General features: G+C 42.6%; 1 protein-coding gene across 8 annotated transcripts in view; it reads left to right on the top strand.

The window, feature by feature from the left end:
• The window catches only part of LOC103222118 (uncharacterized), a 429,481-nt gene that overhangs the window by 233,365 nt on the left and 171,739 nt on the right, over positions 1-24,377 (top strand). For all 8 annotated transcript variants that reach the window (XR_012089048.1, XR_012089049.1, XR_012089046.1 and 5 more), the window contains one exon: positions 4,918-4,978. The gene's annotated coding sequence lies outside the window, so the exon portion shown is untranslated. The remainder of the gene's footprint in view (positions 1-4,917; positions 4,979-24,377) is intronic.

The following is a 24,377-nucleotide window of genomic DNA, read 5'->3' as shown; positions in this document are numbered from 1 at the left end:
GACCACTCCCCTTAAAAATTGCATCAGCTGGACCAGGGTTGAAGCATTTAGGGAGCGTTTGTTGTAAGGGACTGTCACCTACCATTGGTTATGCACCCTGGTTTCACAGATCAGACTCTGTGTTGCTCTACTTTGCATCTCCACCTTTGATCTCACCAGGATTTTGCAGCCGGTATCTGTCTCCTATGGCATTTCTTTGCTGCTGCTGTGTGTTCTTTCTCCCTCTGCTGCTCTCTGCCAGCCCTATCTGCTGCCTGATTCATGGAGCAGTGTTGGATACTCAGAAAAGGTTAACTGCATTCGTGTCTTCATGACTGGAGACATGATTTCCACACACTCTGCCCATTGCAGGGATACACTCACTTCCGCAGGCTCCCCTAAAGAGTGGGATTTTCCTGGAGTGTCACTAGTCGCTGGGGAAGTATGGCACCCTTAATTGAGGGCAAGGGTGTGTCATGTGACTTCAGCAAATCCTATCACATATATTTTTAGCAAACCAACCATTCTCTTTGAGAAGGAACTTGGGTTAGAAATATTAACACCAAATGAACATTTTAATTTTTGATACCTTCTAAAGAAATATGGTAAGTCCTGATTTTTTTTTTTTTTTTTTTTTTTTTTTTGGTTTTCACCTTCAAATAGTGATTTAATTTCTAGGATCCCTCAAGATCATACAGTTTTCAGTTAACTTTTTCTCTGTATCATTAAGTAACTCTACCATAACTGGGCCGAAAACAAGGACATTTGCTTGACTTCAGACTTAATGATTTAATACTTAATCTAGCCATCCCTATTCACCCTTTATCCCGAGTCTTTAAGGTTGAGTCCTTTTTCGATATGTTGGACACCCACTGAATATTCTTTTTTTTTTTTTTGAGACGAAGTTTCACTCTTGTTGCCCAGGCTGGAGTGCAGTGGTGCACTCTCGACTCACTGCAACTTCCACCTCCCGGGTTCAAGCGATTCTCCTGCCTCAGCCTCCCGAGTAGCTGGGATTACAGGCATCTGCCACCATGCGCAGCTAATTTTTGTATTTTTGGCAGGGATGGAATTTCACCACGTTGGCCAGGATGGTCTTGAACTCCTGACCTCAGGTGATCCACCCGCTTTGACCTCCCAAAGTGCTGGGATTATAGGCATGAGCCACCGCACCCGGCCACCTACTGAATATTCTAATGTGTGATTCTATTCCCTGTGGTATATGTGTTAGTTTGTGTTCTTCTACGCTACACCCACTCAAACCAAAACACTTTTTTGCTGTTAAGGCTTTTTATATTTATTCAGCCTGCCTTTCTCAATTTTGAAAAATGTAGAAGAAAAAGAACCACATGCTACCACAATATGTAGTCATTTCTTATAAACTTGGGACACTTTGGTAGACTCTCTAAATTCAACAAATAAATATTTATTGGTTCATTCCTTCAATGCAATACTCTTGCAGTCCTCAAAAATTATGATGTTGATGCATCTATTGATGTTAAAAGAGGTTTTCAATATAATTAATAAGTAAAAAAAATCAGACAGCAAAATACTATGGATACTATCATAGTATGTTATAAATAGATTGTATGTATATATGTAGATTTATTTCTAGATGTCTATGTACAATATACTCTGTATACTTAGGCATAGGAAAGAGTCTGGGGTCATATAACCAGAATGTTAATAGTGATTATTAGTGGGACTTCTGTGGATTTGTATTACTTGAGTTTTTCTGTTTATCTAATTATTATGCAGTAAACAGTTTTATTTTGTTCTCATTTGTCTCATCCACTTTTTTTGACTGCATAGCCCTGTAATTTTTTTTAATTTAAAAAATTTTTGTGGGTACATAGTAGGTGTGTATATGTATGGGGTACATGAGATGTTTTGATACAGACATGTAAAATAAACACATCATGAAGAATAAAGTATCCATCCCCCCAAGCATTTATCCATTACATTACAGACATTCCAGTTATACTCTTTATTTTAAAATGTACAGTTATTATTGACTACAGTCACCCTGTTGTGTTATCGAATAGTAGATCTTATTTATTCTAACTACTTTTTTTTACCCATTAACCATCCCTACCTCCCCTCCAATACCCTACTACCCTTCCCCGCCTTTGGTAGCTGTCCTCCTACTCTCTGTGTCCATGAGTTCAGTAGGTTTGATTTTTAGATCCCACAAATAAGTGAGAACATGCTAAGTTTGTCTTTCTGTACCTGGCTTTTTTCACTTAACATAATAATCTCGTTCCATCCATGTTGTTGCAGATGACTAGATCTCATTCTTTTTTATGGCTGAATAATATTCCATTGTGTGTATATACCACACTTTCTTTATCCATTCATCTGTTGGTAGACACTTATATTGCTTCCAAATCTAAGATGCTGTAAACAGTGCTGCAACAAACAGAGGAAGTGCAGACTTGTCCTCAATATACTGATTTCCTTTCTTTTGAGTATATACCCAGCAGTAGGATTTCTGGATCATATGGCTACTTGTCTCATCTACTTGTGAGGGGTGAGGAAAAAGGGAATACGGTGCAGATACTCACATACTGGTAATTTTTTTGTTGTTTTTTGTTTGTTCGTTTGTTTGTTTTGCTCTTGTTGCCCAGGCTGGAGTGCAATGGCATGATCTTGGCTCACTGCAACTTCCACCTCCCGGGTTCAAGCAATTTTCCTGCCTCAGCCTCCCAAGTAGCTGCGATTACAGGTGCATGCCACCATGCCCAGCTAATTTTGTATTTTTAGTAGAGACAAGAGTTTTACCATGGTGGCCAGGTTGGTCTCAAACTCCTGACCTCCCCACCCCACTCAGCCTCCCAAAGTGCTGGAATTACAGGAGTGAGCCACCACGCCCAGTCACATTCTGGCAAATTATTAAGTCACCAAAGCCTCTCCTGTGTCTTTCCTCCATTGTTACAGATATATGAACATGTTGTGCCAAATGGTGATAATGCCTTTTTGTTTTATTCAGTCTCTTCTGCGTACCAAATGCCACACTAAAAACTAGAAACATTCTATGAAGTCGGTATTGTTATTGCCATTATACAAATGAGGAAAGGGTTCAGAGAGTTTAAGTGACTGGAACCACACAGCTCCTCTGTGACTGAGCTGAGGCTCAGACTGAGGTCTGACTTTGAAATCTATCTTTGTGGTCTCAAGAATTCGTACTGTAGACATCTCGTCTGTTGTTAGGATGAAAAGGTCAATGCGTGTGAGTGGATTATAAAGTGTTGCTTTAAAACAAAGAAGATACTCAGAGATTTTGTCAGTATCTACCGGTTTTCAATGTTTGCATGGTTTTCTGGCAGTTTTTTCAATTGGAGCGTAACCTTTGTCTTTGCAGCCCCACCTAGCCTAGGATAGTCCGACTGCATAGTCAGTGTCACGTTAAATACTTGTGGACTGCTCTGTGGGACTTGGAGGAGTGCCTTTTAGATTCTGAGAAACTGAGTCTGGGAATCTTCCTGCAGGCTGGTGGGCCATCCTGAAGAAGCTCTATCCTGCCTTGGTGGCCACATGCAGTCCACGTCCTCTGAGGAAAAGGGCGGGAAGGCTGTGGCCTTCCATAGCTCATAGAATGAATCCCAAAGGTTCTGGAATCCTGTGCAGCTTGCCCACAGAACGTCAGGAGCTGGAATAGATTTGCCTCACAGCCTCTCTTAAACCTGCAAAGGCGTCTTTAAAATAGTCTCTGGAAATTATTGTTGAGTTGGATCTTGAACTTAGTTCCTTGTGTGGTGTAGATTAAACAGTCTGTTGCCGTCGCTCCCTTATCTCCCTTTGTCTTTCAGGCTTCCTCTGTCCAACATTCACATCATCTCTGTTCTTTCCCACACTTTGTTTGACCCGTCAGTATCTCAGACACCGTGGCTTCCTCACGGGATTACTTAGTCAGCCTGATATGTGGCCTCCAGCGCCCCTCTGCCAAGTCCACATTCCCATATGAGCCTAATTACATACAAATCACTGCGGGGAGTGAAGCTGTGGGTATACCATTTTGGGAAAGAGCAAAGTGCAGGAATGGGGTACTTTGGTTATTTACTAAGACTTCTTCACAGCCTGAGCAATGTAGCAAGCCTCTATCTCTGCAAATAAAGAAAAAACACAACATTTTAATCCAGGTGTGGTGGCACATGCCTGTAGTCCCAGCTACTTGGGGGCTAAGGCAGGAGTTTGAGTCTAGGAGTTTGAGGCTGCAGTGAGCTATGATGGCACCCCCATCCACGGTCACTGAATTCCCCCATGAGAGGCACTTTGGAGGGAGGATCCCAGGGTCTGAGCTCAACTCTGCCACTCACAACCGTATGCACGTGAGCAAGTGGCTCAGTCCCCTGGGCCTCAGGGTTTCCAACTATAAAATGGGCATGGATCTATGACAAACCTGGGTGACAAAGCAAGACCCTATCCCAGAAAACGAAACAAGGCTGGGTACAGTGGCTCAAACCTGTAATCCCAACACTTTGGGAGGCTGAGGTGGAAGGAGCACTTGAGGCCAGGAGATCAAGACCAGCCTGGGCAACATCTCTACAGAAACATTACTTTAAAAAAAATACAAAAAAGGCTTCTTCAATAAGCATCATGGTGGGCATGGAGGACATGACATTTTAAAAAAACGCACCTAAAAAATTGATTTCTTGGGCACCACAATATGGACTCTGTCACAAGGACCATACATCTCATGATAAATGAATCATGCCTGTGATTGTTTTCTACGTATTGATTGTTCAAAGCTCTGCTTTTAAACTTCATATAGTCAGCCAAATAATCACGCATCTATTGTTCTTCAGACATTTATTGTGCACCTAATAAAGGCCAAAGTGCTAGGGGCTGGAATTTCTTATCACCTCTAGGCCTGCTCATTTGGACTGATTTAGAAAATGGAGTTATTAATTTTTTAAAAAATCTCTTTTTCTCTTCCAGTTTTCCAAAGAAATTAGACCATTTTCTTCGTGAAAAGAAATCGGCCTGCTGTTTTCATAGGGTGAGTGATCCTTTGAATCTTCCCTGTGTTTTTGCCCACATCAAAATGTTATCCAATTACTATGATGCGCCAAGAAAAAGTGTGCGACAGCATGCATTCTCTAGTTTTCTCATGCTTGGAACCAAGGTATTTTTCCTGGTCGTCGACTCTCCTCATCACTGGGTCCTTTGGAGAGGATGGTTTCCCTTGTAGATTTTTTCTGCCATTTCTTTTTGGTGTTCACATGCTTTGCCTCTTGTGAGGTCATCTTCATTGCTATTGCCTTGTCCAGCTCGCAGAGAGGAAGTTTCTTTCTCTCAGCAACTGGTGCACAGAAATACAGCTGTGGCCAAGGGGGAACCATCCAATTTCTTCAAGTGACTGTGATGTCTCTTGAATTCCATGACCAAGAATAATAGGATGTGAGCCCCAGATGAGACCTGAGAGCTTGTCTGGCAAAGGCCCTATGTACAGATGAGGCAGCTGAGGCCCAAAGGCTTCACATCACCTTTGTGGGGCTTCATGGAGTGTAGCAGAGCTGGGATTATGACACAGATGTGTTTGGCTCCTAGCTGCGTGATGTTTGCCCTGCACAAGACTGGTTTTGGAATCTGCAGATTCTTTTTGAGGCTGTAGAATTATAGGTAGTTCAACTTAAAGTGGTCTTGGTCATCTAACAATGATCACCCCTAAGGCAAGGGTCAAGACTCATGCTGGTAGACTATTTGACTTTCTCATAATCATAGTTGGCTACTAAGTAAAGGGGTTGGCAGAGCGAGTGTACCCAGAACACTTCTGTTACGGACGTCATCTGAGAAAGCTTATTTTCCTTTGCGCCCTTTCCAAACCACTGCATCTGCACTGCCACGTAGTCACATGCTGAGACTTGGTGGTACATCTGCTTTGCAGCTAGAAGTCACGGTACACCTGCAGGTGTGTGCAGTCCAGCTGCCGACCCACACACTCGACTCGCGGTTGTCTGCACCTGCAGAAGAATGCCCATCAGGGTTCCTATATTGAAGTACAAATTTGACCTACAGTCATAGAGACTTTTGAGAAACATTTATTCTTTTATTTTGTTTTATTTTATTTATTTATTTATTTGAGACGGAGTCTCTCTCTGTCGCCCAGGCTGGAGTGCAGTAGTGCGATCTTGGCTCACTGTAAGCTCCGCCTCCTGGGTTCATGCCATTCTCCTGCCTCAGCCTCCCGAGTAGCTGGGCCTACAGGCACCTGCCACCACGGCCCGTTAGTTTTTTGTATTTTTAGTAGAGACGGGGTTTCACAGTGTTACCTGAGATGGTCTCAATCTCCTGACTTTGTGATCTGCCTGTCTCGGCCTCCCAAAGTGCTGGGATTACAGGCGTGAGCCACCACGCCCGGCCCCATTTTTTCATTTTTTTAAAGTTATGTTGGTTTTTACATAAGAGTGCAGTTGTGCGATAAGATGGAGAGAAGTTAAGAACATGATTCTCAGTTAGAATCCCAGAAGCTAGACTTGATTGTGTATTTTTTTTTTTTTTTTTAAGACATCCTAGGTTAAATCTGGCTTCAAATTGTGTTCATTTAGGTTGGTGAACTAAGTGTGCTTATTTCCAAAACATTTCATCTCACCTAGGGAGTGGTCAAAGCGTGGCATTAAGAGCTTGTGTTTATTATTTTATCCAACTTGTCAACTTAATCACTTTGTCTTCTTTCCTAATTAAGAGTCATTATTGTGGAACTTGATCATCTCCTTATGTAGATACAGACATAATTGGTTTCTACCAACATATTGAATGGAATATAGAACATAGATTGCTGATTTGTGAGGGATCATCTGCTGAATTACCCTAATATTGATCTCTCCTGTCCACAGAGCTGGGTCTACACGAGTTAGCATTCCTATTTCCATTTTCCTGTCTTATCTGAGAAAAGCCCAAAAGGTTTATTCTCAGAGCTCACCACGATACAGTGTGGGTCACTGACACCTGTTGCTGTCTGGGGAATATAAAGGTCTCTTTAGAGTCAAGAGATTAATTAGACTAAAAGAAGGGGGCAATTAAGGGCCTCGAGAAAGTGAAGAAATGTCCATTTCCATGCCTACATCGTAGGATTCCTTGGGTAAAGAATAAACTGGTAGAGAAGGGTCTGAGGCACGAAATGGTGAAGGAATGAAAGAAGGATCGTCTGAACCCATGTAGACCACTTGTGGCTACTTTGCTTTCCTTCTGGGGTCATGTTTGATGTCGACATTCAAGAGGGCATCAAATTATTATCCAATATTTTGGATAATAATTTGATTATCCAAAATTATCCAAACTTTGATTATCCAAGCCATTTGCTTTTACCAAATAAGAAAAAACTAAACACAGATAGAAGCCATGAGTATTTTTTTTTTCCTAAAAAGAAGCTCAGAAGCTGGCCCCCACATGCACATACACCTTGTAAAACATGAGTCCCTGGGTTCAGTTTCATAGTATGCAGTGGGGCTGGGTCTTGGGAACAATGCTGCTGTTGTTTCTAAGCTCAAACAGCAGTCACCATCAATGGTATCTCTTTAAGGGAAATCCAGGAAAATGCTCTTGCCAGCACTGTGATTTTATTTGCTAGAGGCCAGGTGGCAATGACATGCATTGGTTCCATAGCAACATGACTGTGCTGCCAGAAAACATATAATGACTGTGACAGCCAGTGTATCCTGGGCAGGATGAGGGCAGCCCTGATACCCTCTTTCATTTCCCACCTTATCCACTCTTGCCTTTCCCCTCCTGGGGCCTGTGATATGCGGAGAATGTGGTTTTCGTAATTGTTACTATCTACTTCTGCTATTAACACTTGCCTCCTGTCCCGGTCCATCTTGGGACTTGATGAGAGAGAAGGCAATGCCTGTAGGACCGTTCTGCAGGCCTCTGAATGGGTCAGCAGGGTTGGCAGCACCTGCCTGCCTCAGCAATTGAAAGGAGGTGGAGAGCCTGTGCTTTTCATCCTCCCTGTGGCACAGTGGCTCTGTCAGAACGGCCTGGTGGGGAGGATACTTCCCGTGCATCATGGTCAGCTGCTCCTGGCTGAAATGTGTGGGTAGCGACATGGAGCAATGTGAAATCCAGGGAAACAGAGTGCTCATTTAATACACTGCAGATTGAGGAGACACCTACCAGTGGCGCCTGCCATGCCAGGCCCAGTAGGACTGCACAAAGAAAGGCAATACCCATTTCTCATCTTATGGGAGCTTGGACCAGAGAGGCAGTTTCTAATTGCAGTTTCTCTCCTGATGTGCGGTTGGGGCTTTCACATTTCTGTAATGTTTTCTCATCTATACAATCCTTAATGAAAGCATTGTAAGAACTCTTAGTTTCGATAGATGCTTTTTTCCCTCTGAACTCCTGAAGCATTTTAAAAAATCTTTACCATCCATTTGACATTGCTCTTATATTTCCTTTTTTGATATCTATTGCTTTGGGGGCCTGAGTGGTTTTCTAGGTAGAAGCTAAGCCCTTCAAGGATAGGAACCATGTATCTTCTTCTTCATCTTCTTAAAAAAAATTCTCTAATGTTCACAACTGAGCTCTGCGGATAGTAACCATGACATTAATATTTGTTCATGACAACGTTGTATTCTCACTCTATCTCCCAAGGAAATTCTGAGGCAAGTGTGTAAATATATTGAAAATGTTGTTCAGTTCCTCAAAGATAAACTCAAGAAATTATTTTCCTAATGTGGTTTTCTTTTTAATGTAGATATAAAGTCACAAGGTAAGAATATCTAAAAGCTTCACATTTCCTCATCTTCCTCTTTGTGGTTACTGACCATAGCATATACCCCTGGGTTTTATACTGGCACCAAAATAATCCTTTTTCTCACCTCACCACTGTATTGAATTTGTCTTTGGGACGAGACTTCTCAGTCTCGCAATTTTTTTGAACTATTAAGTAAGAGATAGGAGGGATTTTTTCCATTAAGATGACAGATAGATTAGGTTTGATAGATAAAGATAGTGATTCCTAATTTGGTTTTGAGGTCCGTTTAGGGGAGGGAAGGCTTTTATCTTATGAAAACTTTTATCTTACAAGAGTTCTCTTCCCGTCCCAAGTTCCGAGCCCACTGAGAAATAGGACAAGAGTATTGAGGCAGACGGGGGCCAGAAGGCTGCTATGTGACTGAGGGCAATGTGCTAACTTGCCACCTGCCTGTTCCCCAGTCTAGCTTGGTCGCAGGCCACCTGCAGGAAAGTTTTGAGTCTACAGGCACCTGTCTGTGTGAAGAGGCCCAAATCCCTGCTAACCCTGCTCAAAATTTTATAGATTAACCCTATCCAAGGAGAGGGGCGTAGACCATGTTGGCTTTAGCGCCAGCCGGGTTACTCATTCCACACCCTTGAGGAAGAAAAGGTTGGCGCAAGAGGTCAGAGGGTGTAAGGGAAATCCTGCCCCATAGAAAGCTGGGGCGGGGCATGGTGTTTCCTTCCTGCTCTGACCGTATTTCTGTTCCCTGCACTCCATCAGGCCTACCCGCCCCCAGCTCACTCAAGCCTTCTTACCTGTTGTGTTTTCTTCATGGCGCTTGGGCTTCTGCATCCAACTGTGGGTTTATTGTTAGTCTCCTCTATTAGAATGTTAGCTCAGTGAAAGCAAAAGCCTTGTCAGTCTCATGGACTGCATGTATCTCAGTATTTAAAACTGTGTTAAGCACATAGGAGGCATTTGATCAACATTTGTTGAATGAATAAACGCATAGATGTTGTTTGATGCCTCTACTCACACTCTTTAATTACCTGGAAATCCCTGGTGCCCTGTCTTGTCTGGCAAGCCTGTAGGAGCTAGTTCAGTGATCGTGGTCTCTTCTTGCTCTGTATGTGGCTCATCAGTTGGCAGTAGTTGGCATGTGTGCATGTGTGTGCTCTCATGTAGGTGAGCGTGCACATGTGCATCTTTGTGTGCATGTGTGTGCACCTACATACCTGTGTCCTTTTGTGCATATGTATTTGTATGTACTTGTGTTCTCTCTCTCTCCGGCTCTGCAATACTTCACTTATTTGTTTACATATCTATTACCCTTACTAGATTGCAAATGCCTGAAGAACTGGGGAACCTGTTAATCCTTCTCGTTCCTCTAATATCTGCCATGTAGTAAGTGCTCAGTAGATGATAATATTAGCATTCTAAGCACTTACAACATGCCCAGTACTGCTTTATCTTAAAATTTAAAATAACTTTTATGTATCTTATGTATATTAACTTGTATAATTCTCACAACAACCTTACAAGATACATTTTAAACTCTCATTTTGTGGGTAAGGAAACTGGGGACATAAAGAGGTCCCGTGGCTGGCGCATAGTCTCACAGCTAGCCTGGCTCCATAGCTTTTATTCTGTGCTACTATATTTGTGTGAATAAACACATGACTGAATGAGAATTTTAGAAGCCCAGACCAAAATTGTTAAGTAGACCTAAAGACATTAGGGTCAACACAAACAAGTAAAAATGATGAGCCATGGTTGACATAGAATCAAGGTCATGGCTAAAATAAAGTCACAGATGAATAGCTAATGCCTTCTTGTAGTCACTGCACTGAATTCCTGATTATCCATGCCTCCGTAGTGGTATTGGTTAATGCAAAGGGATAATTGTCATTATATATTGGGAATTATTTCCTAGTGGGAAAATATCAAGTCATCAGTTATGAGTTAAACAGCTACTGCTTGCAAGGCTCACAACTAAATTTTTGGGAAAATGGTGAGGGAGGAAGGAAAATGTGAGTTGGAGGGTGAAAAGGTAAGCCCTGAAAGTACAAGCCAGGGTCACTGTCTTCAAGAGGCTCCTGTCTCATTAAGTGGCAAGGAGTGAGTAAAGGTGACATTAAGGCAATTAAAAGATATTGAGGGCAGTAAATATAAAGCCTATCATGAGGCATTGTTAGACATGATTCATTATCAAATAGTAATAATAGAGAAAAGAAAAGCTATTATATTAGTCGGGATAGGATAAGCTTTTGTTGCAGAAACGATCGACCCTAAACTTTCAGTAGCTTAGCAAAATAAAAGTTTATTTCTCATTCATGCAGTGACCGCTGTGGATGCGGTATCTCTCCAGGACAACTGTCCTCCATGCATAACTCCATGATGCAGTCCGCTTTGATCTTTTTATCCAGCCATCTCGGGGCCTCTTTCATGATCCCTGGAAGAGAGAAAAATTGGAAAATTGCACCAGCAATTAAATGCTTCAAAGCTTTGGCCTAGAAGGAACACTTGTCACCTGCTATGTCCTAAGCATGACTTTTAGCCTTTTATGTAACTCACATCATCCCAGTCCTCTCACACAGCACACGGTAAATGCCTGATGAATGTGTAGGGTAAAAGAATGGATGAACATAGGAATGCATTGTGACTCGCTCCTGATAGTGCTGAAGCAGTAATATACCTGGCAGCCGCCAAAGCCCAGGCTTGGAACAATCAGATCTGGCTCAAAAGTGTTTACTAAAATGGAAAGAGCATTAATAAAAAATAACAACATAGTTCACATTAATTAGCTATGGTGATTGGACAATCATAAGGACACGGGCAAATTAAACCCAATGTAGCAGGTGGCTAAAGTTATATTAAAGCCCTGGCCTGCCAGACATTGGCCTTGTCTTAGACATATCACTGTCTAACAGTCCACAGCTCAACTCACAGTTCACGAGTTATCTGGTCCCATCTTGTCTTTCTAACCTGGTTCCTCCTGAATGAAATGGAGATCATTATGCTTGCTAAAAATTAAGAAGCTTTATTAAGGCAAAGTTAACCTGTCCGGGATGCTCCCATGATTCCATCCCAGGTGTACGGACCACCTTATACCATCCGCCTCCTGCATCCACTTCTCTCATGCTTTCATCTTTCATCTGGGGTCCTGGTAAACAGACCACAATTCAGCTCCAGATCAATGAAGAGGGACTTCCAGACAGGGGCCACACATATGCTGAGCAAAACACAGCAACCGAACATGTAAAGTAAGTGGGAAGCTCCAGGTGGGACTCAATGTGGAGAATAGAAAACTCAGAGAGAGAAAGAGGGAGACTGCCTTGGACAGGGAGATAGGGGTCACACCATATGTGTCAGACCAAAGAATGAGGACCCCTCAACCACATTCGCTGCGTGTGTATTATATGGTGAAGAGAAACCTGCCTGCCAGGAGGATGGAGTCCCAGCCACTGACAGATTCCCAGGACGTGGTGCTTGTTGTTGGTGTGTGGTTTGCGGGTGGTGGTGGTGGGGAGGGAGGAGTGGTCACTGTGTAAATGGGCAGTGCTGTGGGGAGGGGTCCTGAACTGGGGGTTGGCAGTCACTAGAGATTTTTTAACAAGTTGGGGATGTGACCAACCATGTTTTAGTGAGATGAGCTTTACAGCTGTATCCATAGCCCGTGAGATGGTGGAGAAAACAGAGACTGGGGTGCCACAGGGAAGGCAGTTGCAGATGTAGGGAGATAAGGTTTTGAGAACTACCATGGGTGTGTTATAAAGGGACAGACGTGGGGAACACTACAAAGAAAGCGTTGAACAAACTGAGCAACTGTTTGGATATAAGAAACAAGGAGGCCAGGCGCGGTGGCTCACGCCTGTAATCCCAACACTTTGGGAGGCCGAGGCGGGTGGATCACAAGGTCAGGAGATCGATCGAGACCACGGTGAAACCCCGTCTCTACTAAAAATACAAAAAATTAGCCGGGCACGGTGGCGGGCGCCTATAGTCCCAGCTACTCAGGAGGCTGAGGCAGGAGAATGGCATGAACCTGGAAGGCGGAGCTTGCAGTGAGCTGAGATTGCGCCACTGCACTCCAGCCTGGGGGACAGAGAGAGACTCCGTCTCAAAAAAAAAAAAAAAAAAAGAAAGAAACAAGGAAAGGAATGGAGTCAGAGATAACCCAGTTTTTGAGCCCAGGTGGCTACTGAAAGTGTCCTGTGTTGTACTTTGTGGATATTGTTGTCGTTATTATTATTATTATTATTATTATTATTATTATTATTATTTTGAGACAGTGCCTCACTCTGTCGCCAGGCTGGAGTGCCGTGTCGTGATCTTGGCTCACTGCAACCTCTGCCTCCCGAGTTCAAGCGATTCTCCTGCCGCAGCCTCCCAAGTAGCTGGGATTACAGGCTCCCACCACCACACCTGCGTAATATTTTGTATTTTTAGTAGAGATGGAGTTTCATCATGTTGGCCAGGCTGGTCTCAATCTCTTGACCTCATGATCTGCCCGCCTTGGCCTCCCAAAGTGCTGTGGATATTATTTTAATGACAGTGTCATCCCGTGAGATAGACAGCCTGTGGCAGAACCCAGGGATCACCTGGGACCCAGATCTGCCCACTGTGAGTATCTGAGTTGCCGTAACCCCACATCCCTTCCTTCCAGTCCTCCCTCCCCAAGGTTTAGGATCAAATCTTAAATCAGCAGCAAAACTGCCAGGCTGAAATTTCATCTCCGTCCTGGCCCTCTAGTGGAGATAAAATGGTTTAAATGTGGGCAAGAAAGTAAAACGGAGTATGTGGTTGCGGAGTCTAGCTGTTGATAGGAGAGGGCTCACCATCCACCCATGAGAACCGTCTCTTTCCTGCTGGTGGGCTTCGCTGTCAGACGCAGCCTCCCCATGGCTCTGAGACATGAGGGGTAATGTCTTGCCGGTTGGTAAAATTCTTGCAAGCTGACAGTCTTTTTTTTTTTTTTTTTTTTTTTTTAAGCTCCACAAGGCCACTGCACGTTGCGTTCTTGGTCTTTGTGATCCAACAAGAGGGAGTCAGTTTTGATTTGGGAGAAAAGAGGAAGAAGGCTGTTTGATGGGCGAGAGGAGGAATGTATTGCATTCCCATTTTGCTTTCTGGGGCTGGCTTGTCGTGTCACTTTTCATAGCCGCCAGGCTCTAGTGGTAGAAGAGAGTCTAATGAGAGAAGCCACGGCCGTGTGCAGCTTGCGCACAGCGACTCTTCAGCTCCAAGGGATCAGTGAGCTCCTGAGCTCCCTGGGATTCAGGGGTGCCCCAGCCCCAAATCTTTTTTCCCTGCATTTAGGCTAGAACTGGAAAGACGCTGCTGGGAGAGAAGAGAATTCCTGACATCCTGCCTTTCTTGTCTGCTTTCTGCTTGGGTCTGTGGAGCAGCCACCTCTGGGCAGAGGTGCAGGAAGTGTGACAGAACAGGAAAGCTTTGAAGTCACTGTCTCTCTCCCTCCCACGCCCTAGGCTACCCTTGCTGGTCAGAACCTCCGGCTTACTCTAGTGGACAGACACCTGAGTTGCTGCTCTTGATGAAGGTTCTCCCACTTCTTCAAACCAGCACAGCATAGGACCCCACTTGACTTGGAAGACGCGTGGTGCTCTTGATCATTTCAATCCCTTTTACATCCCTGTAATATCACCGTGGCCTGTTAGATTGATTTGTGAGTAAGATTCCTTGCAAATAGCAAGATGATCGGAAGCCGCTATCTTTTCCGGGGGAGGTGCATATTTAAACAGACAGGCTAAGCTATTTATAGATTGTAATGTATTGTGTTGCAGGGAAAAGGTGGAAGTCAACAGTACTGTTCTGCTCCCTGTTTCCTATAGTTTCAAGCATATTTTCTTGCTAGTCCTGGAGACTTTAAACATTTAGAATCTCCAGTGATATCTGTATTCTTTTGATGTACTTTGTGTAGAAACTCAAGCAGGAACAGGCTTTAGAGTCAGCGAACCAAAGAATCTTGGGGCTTTTGATCACTTTCCATTAGCACAAACAGTAATCTCTGCCCTGTTGGATTTTGTTTGAAAGGACATTTGCTGTTTAATGAATATAAACATGTTACTGGGTTTTTAATATGTCTTCTCAACTCAGGAGCTGAAAAATGCAGACACGTAGAAGGCGTAGAAGGGATTCTGCGTGCCCCAAACATTTTCCTAGCCGTTGGCTGAACTTTTGAAATGTGCTTGCACAAGAACAGATACCAAACAGATATTTTACTTAGAAAGCCTTCCGTTTCAATGGTGATTCCCAGGGGCCACTCAGCCACATCTTACTAAATAATATTTGGTCAAAAGAGAAATGTGAGTGCAAGAAGGACACGTGATCACAGCCACTAACAAATTCCTAGAAAGTGCTGCTTGTTGTCATTTCTGGTTAGGAGGTGATGGTGATGGCAGACAGAGGGTCTAAGCCACTCTCCTATCTCTCTTCTAATGTACATTCTTCTGTTGCTGTAGCTCCTGGCATTGGCTCTCACCCTCACTTGCGGGAGGGAGGGAATGACTGTTTGTTGCTGTTGGTGTCTGAAAATCTGTGGGCAGAACTTTTAGAAAAAGCAGACCACAGAGCCTGCGATATATTTTGTTCAGCCCATTCTATTTCTCTTCACTTTTTAACCGATTGGGAGAAAATAAAAGGGCCTGCATTCTAAAGTTGTCTTTATCTTTAGAAGAGAATACCTTTTATAAATGCTTAGAACTTGGAGATGCTGTTGTTTTTATTCAGTATTTGAAATGCTGAGTATGCTGACACTGTCCTGGGAGTGCGGCCCCTCATTGAGAGAGAGCAGTAAACACAGCAATGACTTGGCTTTTAATTGGAAATGCCCTACTCTTATTAGAGCTGAGGGGTGATTTGAGATGTTCCTGTTTTCACATTCAGCTATTTCCGGGTTCTGTGATCATAATAAATTCCATAGCTCCAAAACATTAGAGCAAATTGTGTCTTCTGTAGGAGTTATTTACGGATACTCAAACAAATGGTGCTTTCTGAGGAAGAAGAACTGTGTATGAAAACTATGTGGTAAAGCCTTTCATATCTGCCGTGGTGGCAGAACTTCTGAGGAGCTGGCTTTGAGGGTAATGATATCTTTATCGCCCTGATGCTGAATGGAGGGGAGGCCTTTGTGTGTTCTCTTGCCAACTAACACCTGGCTGCCTCAGGGCATCCTGCCTGGTAATTAAACCCATGAGTATGTACAAAGATTAGGGAGACCGTTTGAGGAGAAAGATGGGGGCTGGAGAGGCGAGGTTAGAGTCTTGCCATTATAAGCTTAGGTGCAGAAGCCAGCCACGCTACCTGGAAGGCCACCTCATGGCAAAGACACCCACTAAGGCAGGGCGGTGGCCTGGGACTGACCATCAGTCACTTCCCGCTCATTCTCCTCAGGACTGAGGACTGTTGTCTTCAGTCTTCCCCAGCCTCGCTTGCCTTCCTCCTGTTTCCTGAAGGAAATATCCTTTTGCAATGGATAGATTATCAACTTGAATTTTTAGCAAGCAGGCTGGAGAAGATTTTGGAAGTTTTGGAGACATGGCTGGTCTTGAATTCCTGGGCTCAGGCAGTCCTCTCACCTCGGCTCCCCAAAGTGCTAGGAGTACAGGTGTGAGAAGTTTTTGGAGGTTTCGGACTTGCTGCTAGGCTGATTCTGAGGGAGAAAAGACCGATACTATTCAGAAGGTTGTGGACTTCTGAAGAATGGAAATTGGGCACCCTGAAGGAAATGTATGTCAATCCTTGTCCTGCAGCTAGCATGGCTCAAGTTTATTCCCTTAAATGTCTATTGTGTTAAAACATAAAAAGGGTTTAGATATACTTCCACATCTTTACAGTTCTCAGCTCTCTGGCCATTTATAAGGGGAAAGGAAGAGTGAAGCAGTAGCCCCATTAATTCCCATGCGTGGTGTCTACTGTTTGAATCCTGGAAATCAGCATGATTTTATTCACATGTTAATGCCCTCTAGTGGCCAGCGAGGTGCCCTCTAAGCAGGACTTTCCCCAGCTTCCACCCTTCCTATCCCTAACTAAATTAAGCACCCACTTTACAGTAGTTGAGTATGTGTCATATCAAGTCTGTATTTTCTTACTAAGATTTGTCTACCACGTGGGGAAAAAAAAAATCAAAAGCTTTGTTACAGTTCAAAGAACGTAGTGCTGTTGCTACATCAAATGAGGATAAATCTTCCATCTGTAGCAATCTGTATTATAAGTCTACTGGATGTGACAGAAAACTCTTTAAAACTTTGATGCACATATTTTCACAGCCAACCGATTTCATTAAAGTGGGAGAAGTGTACTATTGGCAAGCAGTTTTTCTGCTGACTTCCCACCCATAAATAGACAAGCTTTATAAAAAGACAAAATCTTCCCAGATCTGTTTGGTTGGCCAAGGTGACATTTGTTTTCCTCCCTCAGAAGCTTGGTAAAATTAAACTTCTGCTTTCTCTATACCTTTACTGTATTTTTATTTCTATTTATTTATTTATTTATTTATTTATTGAGACAGGGTCTCACTCTGTCACCCAGGCTGGAGTGCAGTGGTGCACTCACAGCTCACTGCAGCCTCGACCTCCTGGGGCTCAAGCAGTCCTCCCACCTCAGCCTCCCAAGTAGCTTGGGACTACAGATGTGCGCCACCATGACCAGCTAATTTTTGTATTTTTGGTAGAGATGGGGTTTCACTATGTTCCTCTGGCTGGTCTCGAACTCCTGGACTCAAGTGATTCTCCCACCTCAGCTTCCCACAGTGCTAGGTGTGAGCCACTGTGGCTGGCCCTAGTTTTATATAGTTAAAGCATTATTCACTCACAGTGGTCTTTGAATGAGTTATGTAAGTTATGTTTGTTTTCTCATACTTTGTTTTCCTAGTCAGTTCAACCAGTCAAGTATGAGATGAGTGGCTGCTGTGAGCCTGATCAAGTGGGTCGGAATCCCCTGGGAATACTGTTAAAATGCAGGTTCTGATCCTGTCGGTCTGAGATGGGGCCTGAGATGCTGCTGGTCCCAGGACCACACTTCGAGGATCAAGTTGCTAGGTGATGCGGAAGACAGGAGCCATATTTGATTTTCAAAAATCCTGTGATCTGAAAAGGAACTAGGAAAAGTATACAAATAAATATGGCATAAGACAGAAGGCGATAAACTGTATATAAAAGTAAAGACATGCTTCAGAGGGTTAAAGATAGAAGTGATCGCTTCTGATTGGGAAAATCAGGCCAGTTTCCACAGAGAAGGTGATTTGGGAATTGGATTTTAGTTTGCAACAGGGATCGGGGGGAGGTGTGTGAGGGCCATTGAGACCAGAGACACAGATTCTGGAAAGTGAAGAGTACATTCTGGGAACTAGGGGCTGCCCGTATGCCTGTGATGGGGAAAAGTGGGAGATAACAGTTGGGAAGGTAAGTGGAAGCCATATTGTAGACTGTCAGACAGTCTGGGATGGAAACTCTGGACTTAATTCAGGAAGCAAAGAGGAACCAGCAACAAGAGATTTTGAAACGAGAAAGAAGATTGAAACTGCAGTTTAGAAAGATTCATCTGGCATGTGTGTGTAGGATAGACGGGAGTGGGGAGTGACAGCCCATTCCAAGAGAAGGGGTAATAGATAGGACAGATAGCATGATTACTCTTAGCAGTGGGGAAAAGAGAGAATAGATGCGATACAGAGAGAGAAGGATCAGAAGGTGTCCAGGGGCTGTCAGGGTTTCAGTCCTGAATGGTTACAGAATTATCATAAATAGGACAGTCAGAATGAGCTATTGAATACTTTTGAATGGAAAAATGACCTGAATGAATGCACAAATGTCACCTCCAAAAGGCCTTCCTTGTCCATCCTATCTAATATAGTATGCCAGTCTTCTTACCCTGCCTTGCTATTTTCATGACACTTTTTACTGTCTGACATTAAAAAGATGGCAAGAAAAACAGGGAGGCCAGGTAAGAAACCTGTAGTTGACATGATAGAAAATGATAGTGGTTTGGTCTTGAATGGTGGCAGTGACATCAGAGAGAGGTAACTGGGTTCAAGATACAGCTCGATGGTATCCAGTATATTCTCATTATTGCACATCCAGTCTCAGCTGTTTGCATCTTACAAAATTCTATACCCAGTAAACCATAAATTCCCCATTCTTCATCCCCCTCCCCCCTGGTAATCACCATTCTACTTTCTGTCTCTATGAATTTGACTACTCTAGGGACCTCCTATAAGTAGAATCACACAGGGTTTGTCCTTTTGTGACTTTTTGTTTAGCACAATGTCCTCAAGGTCATCCATGGTGTAACATGTGTCAAGAATTTCCTTTTTTAAGGCTGAATATTCCACTCTTGTATATATCACATTTTGTCTATTCATTCGTCTGTCCATAAATACCTGGGTCGTTTCCACCTTTTGGTTACTGTGAATAATGCTGCTATGAATGTGGGTGTACAAATTGGAGGTTCTTCTTTCAGTTCCTTTGGGTATATACCCGGAAATGGAATTGCTGGATCACATGGCAGTTCTATTTTTAATTTTTGTAGGAACTGCCGTATCATTTTCCACACTGGCTGCACCACTTTGCATTTCTACCAACAGTGCACAAGAGTTCCGGTTTCTCCGTATCCTCACCAACAGTTGTTATTTTTTGGTTAAAAAAATTTTTTTTGATAGTAGCCATCCTAATAGGTCGGAGGTTTGAGACATTTTTTTAGGGGATATTTCAGATAGACAGTTGAGTCTTCGGGCCTGCAGCTCAAGAAGTCTGGGCCTGCATTATACCATAGAAATTCACATTTATGCCATCCTTTATCCTTTCAATGAATTTTTTGACCAGTTTGACTGTAAGCATTTAAGGATTTAGAGATTTCTATTAAACCATCAGATTTGTACTTAAATTATTTAATCTCAAAGACATTTGAAATAATATATACATTAATTTAGACATATTGCTTTCTTACACTTTCATATTATATGAAATAATTTTACTTACAACTTTCATCTACTATATCAGTATCCTCCTCATCTTTTGAACTACTTTGCAGGTCATGTAATACCGTTCTTCAAAGCACATCATCTTGACGTTCATCTAGTCTGTGTTTGATGCTGTTACCAGAAATTTCATCCTAAGCCATGAGTGCCCATTCCTGTATTCATTGGTTACATTTGTTAAGACCCATTGGCCAAAACAAGACATATAGCCACGCCCACAGTTAATGTGAGCATGGCTACAGGGAGGCATCGTACTTTGGGGACCATTATTGTAACAGTATCCTAAACTGTATTATTAAGAGATGTTTTTCTTCATTCTTCCTGTGAGTGTATTTTCATGAACTCTGCAACTTAACCACTTACTGTGTTGCTTTAAAAAGTAATCTTTAAAATGCTTTTTTATTTATAGTGACATCCAGTGCTTGCAACTAGGAAAGTCATACTTCCAAGAATAATTACTAGTCTAATTTGTTTTCTTCCATTAAAAAACAAAAGGAAAAGCAGTTCTGTTAGGTGGCTGTTATAAACATATAAACATGCCAAACTGGCATTTATCAAGGTAGTTTTAAGGTAATACGTCTTCCATAAAGACTACTTTATTTAAGAGACCAATAAATAAAGTGATAAACTTCATAAGAACTCAAAAATTAAGGGTACTTAGGCTTTTCTGAAGGCTGTCTGGAGAATAATTACCTCATATTACCTTACCTTTTATTCAGGCATACATAACAATTATAAATTTGACTTTGGAGACTTTAGTGAAAGAAAAAGCTTCTATATAGTAAAAGCCCTTAAACACTAATATAGTGATTGAGCCCATTGCTCATAAATGTTTGCTAAGAAAAATGCTTGTCTGGCGTATTCAAAGGTCAGTCTTTCCTAGAGGCATGAGGAACCTTTCAGGGTTCCTTTGGACATTGCAGTGCTGTGGTTGGGTGATGCATTTTACCCATCTGTTTATCCATTTATTTATTCATTAACTTCAAACACCTTCTATAGTGTAGAGAATTTCTAAATACCATATATTAGAAAATCTTTATTTTATGAGTTTGGCCAGCAAGGGTAGGAATAGCAACAGATTAAATTAAACCAAAAAGTTTTGCATTACTGAAAAAATTGGACAAATTCATATTTAAAGTTCCTAACCAAAAATCTCACAGATATGATGCAGTAATTGAAACCCATCATATTCTGAGGCTTAAAGCATGATGATCTGCTTCTACAGTGATAATTTGGGTAAGAAGGACAGTGTTCTAAAAAAGCAACCTTAATATATAACACGGAGGAGTATATATATTTTGGTCACTGGCCATTTGTCTGTCCATCCATCCATCTGTCCATTCATCCATCCGTCTATACATACATCCCTACATCCTTTGGTTTATTTCACTGGTGTCAACTTATTACATGGAGTTGAATGATGTTATCAATAATCATTGGCATGCCCTTTACTCCCTTAGCATAGAAGAGAAAATAGGTAAAAGGAAGTACTGAAAAAATGTTTTCCCCTCTTGCTGCAAAGTTATAAGCTTTTGTTTCCTAATTAGGCCCACTAGACCACATTTTGCCAGTGAGCCTCCACTGAAACAAATAATGATAATGTTCATTTCACATCTTTGACCTGAGAATTGCAAAGTGATTTGCCAACATTAACTCATCAATTCTCCTAACACTTCTGAATGAGACATTATAATATATTATTGAATTCATCATGTAAATGGGTTCTGTGTTTTCCAGAGAATTTCAATATCCTGGCCACCATTAAATAGGGAGTGAGGAGAAAAATTAAAACAAAAATTACCCTTTTCTGAACTACTGTCTTGTGGCCTGATCTCCATCAGAATGTCTTATTTTCTGGAAATTTTAGAAGGGGGAGGTCAGAGGAGACATCAGCTTTACTTATGTAAAACTATTAAATAAAATCATACTAGAGAAAAATCATTAGAAAATGACCATTTCCCTTAAACCACTTTCTTCGTTTGACTCATTGCTTAATAAAATGATGAGCTTGAAATGATGCTGCCTGCTCCATGTCACCCAAATGATGAGTCACAGCATGTGAACAAATGGAAACAAATCACCAGCGAAAAGGCCAAACTTCTGTGCTACCCTAGAAATATTTTCTATTTTTCCAGGGATTCCAATGATCTTCCATTCCTGTTTAACTCAGCTTATAGTAAGCCCTGATGCCAAGATTTTCTGAGTTCCCTGCCAAAACCATGATGCTCTCAGCCTGGGCCTCTCTTCTAGGAGGGAAGACACTGCCCTCCAGATGAAGTGAAAAGGAGAATCACAAAAAGAGGATTATTCCTTATGGGAGGAAATGGGACACGTGCTGCTTATTGTAACGTCATTCACCATTCCTTGGGTATGTGGAGGCTTTTATGAGAAAGCAGAGGTTTTTGTAACTCATTTACTCTGGCAAGTGAAGCAACACTGAAATTACTTAAGTGTTTAAAAGATAGATGCATAATAGTTTATGTTCTCAGTCATCTTATTACTGAGACTCTAATTTGCTTTCTTTAAACTGTCGATTCTCCCTGAGAGTGCTATTGGTATGGGAGCCTCATAACCATGTACACGGGTCGGTGATGGTACAATATTTCCGGAAATTTGAGTCCTCCAGAAGTAGTCTATTGCAGGTTGTTTTAAGGAACAAAGACTGCTTTTCCAGCAAGCCTGGCTTGTGTTCCTATTAAGGCCCCTTCTTTTTTATTGCAAGGGGAAATTTCAAAATCTCATTGCTGTATTTAACTTTCTATTTTAGTAGGCTGCCAGTGCACTTAACCTTCCATATAAAGCTTATATGCGTTTATGCGTTCTTTCCCTTATTAACTTTTTAAGGTTTGGGATGTCAGCCTGACCTAATGATAGAGTACGCAAAAATAGTCCTGATACCAGCACCCTGAGCCCACCTAATAAGGGACCTTTTTCATACTGTTTACTTATTTCTGAGTAACAGAAAGTCTGACGGTTTGGTGCTGGCTGGTTAAATTCAACACATGGTAAGCTTGCCTATTAGTCAAGAAGGTTGAGATCTGGGCTGCCGATATGTTGTCTTCTTTCAGGCACGGACTGAGTGGCTTCCCCATGTGTGCCTAGGTGTCCAGCTGACCACAGCTGAGAGGGATAAGCGGGGATTGTGTCCGGCTGAGTTTGGGCCCCTCACTCAGTGGCCTAGGTTCCTCGGAGGGTGTGTGTAATTAGCTGCTGAGAAGTAGAAAGCAGTAGCCACGATCCCAGTTGGAAGACAGAAGTAGAGCTACTGCTGACTGCAGGAGGGAGGAGGTGGACTCTGGCTGTTTCCTAGAGCCTGAACCAAGCATGCAAAGTAGAATAGCAGGTGTTGCAGCTCTTTCCCTCAGGAGGACTCCTGAGCCTCGTAAGAAGGTCAAAGAGCTGGATGGATGTTGGTGCAGGAGGCACGTCAGGAACAGCTTAACCCTGGTTTGATTCTCATTTCCCTTGTGTCATTTTACACATGGGGGGAGTTTGAGGCTGAGCGCCGTGGAGAGGTCTTTGTGGGGAGCAGTTCACGTCTGATCCAGGCCTGGTCACCTCCCGGCCTCATCCCATTCACCTGAGTGACTTGTCACCCTTTTCAGCCCTTTTCCTTCTTTTCTTTATGCTCCTCCAAGTGTGAGATCGGCAATGCGATCATTATATGAAAAACATTTAAAATTAAAAATGATTCTGTGCAAATATGAAATAGACACCAGTTTTCTTTGATTTCCCTGGTGTCGCTGATGATAATATGCACTGTAGATTTAATGATTAGTTTCTGGGGGTGGGGCTGCTACCACTCTTTTATGTACTAATCATATATAAAATAAGTCCTGAGTTCAGAAATGTTAAAATGATAAATCACGTGGTTGTCATATATAAGCTATGTGTATTGTATATAGGCTGTTTGACACACAGGCTCTGTTCTTTACAAGGCATGCTTTCTGGAAGCCCAAACCAGTCCCAGGAGTGAAAGCTGACTCCTGACAATATATGCGAGTAGGAGTCAGTGAGGGCTTAGGAAAATTATCCAGGAAATTCATTTTGAGCAGCCCAAACTGCTAGCTAGTAGCCAAGCTCGTAGGCAGGAGTTTCATTGACCACATGTCTCAACCACATTTACCACATTTCTTGCTAAAGATGCCCTAAGTGTGGCTGAAAGGCACAAGATATACAGCAGGTGGGGGCAAGGGGGAAGTGAAGAACCTGGGTACCCCACACCCTAGATCATTAAATTACATTTTTAAGACTTTTTAAAACGTATGTATGTTAAAAAGTTTCAGTTTTGCAAAATGAAGAGTTTGGGAGGTAGATGGTGGTGATGGTTGTGCACCATTGTGAAAGTACTTAATGCCACTGACTGTATACTTAAAAAATGGTTAAGATGAGAGGCCGGGCGCGGTGACTCACGCCTGTAATCCCAGCGCTTTGGGAGGCCCAGGCGGGCGGATCACGAGGTCAGGAGATTGAGACCATGGTGAAACCCCATCTCTACTAAAAAAAAAAAATGCAAAAAATTAGCCAGGCGCGGTGGCGGGCACCTGTAGTCCCAGCTGCTCAGGAGGCTGAGGCAGGAGAATGGCATGAACCCGGGAGGCGGGGCTTGCAGTGAGCCGAGATTGCGCCCCTGCACTCCAGCCAGGGGGACAGAGCGAGACTCCGTCTCAAAAAAAAAAAAAAAAAAAAAAAAAAAAGATTAAGATGGTAAATTTTATATTT

The sequence above is a fragment of the Chlorocebus sabaeus genome, chromosome 17, assembly GCF_047675955.1.
Source record: "Chlorocebus sabaeus isolate Y175 chromosome 17, mChlSab1.0.hap1, whole genome shotgun sequence".
Classification (NCBI taxonomy): Eukaryota; Metazoa; Chordata; class Mammalia; order Primates; family Cercopithecidae; genus Chlorocebus; species Chlorocebus sabaeus.
This window is presented reverse-complemented; position numbering and strand designations above follow the sequence as displayed.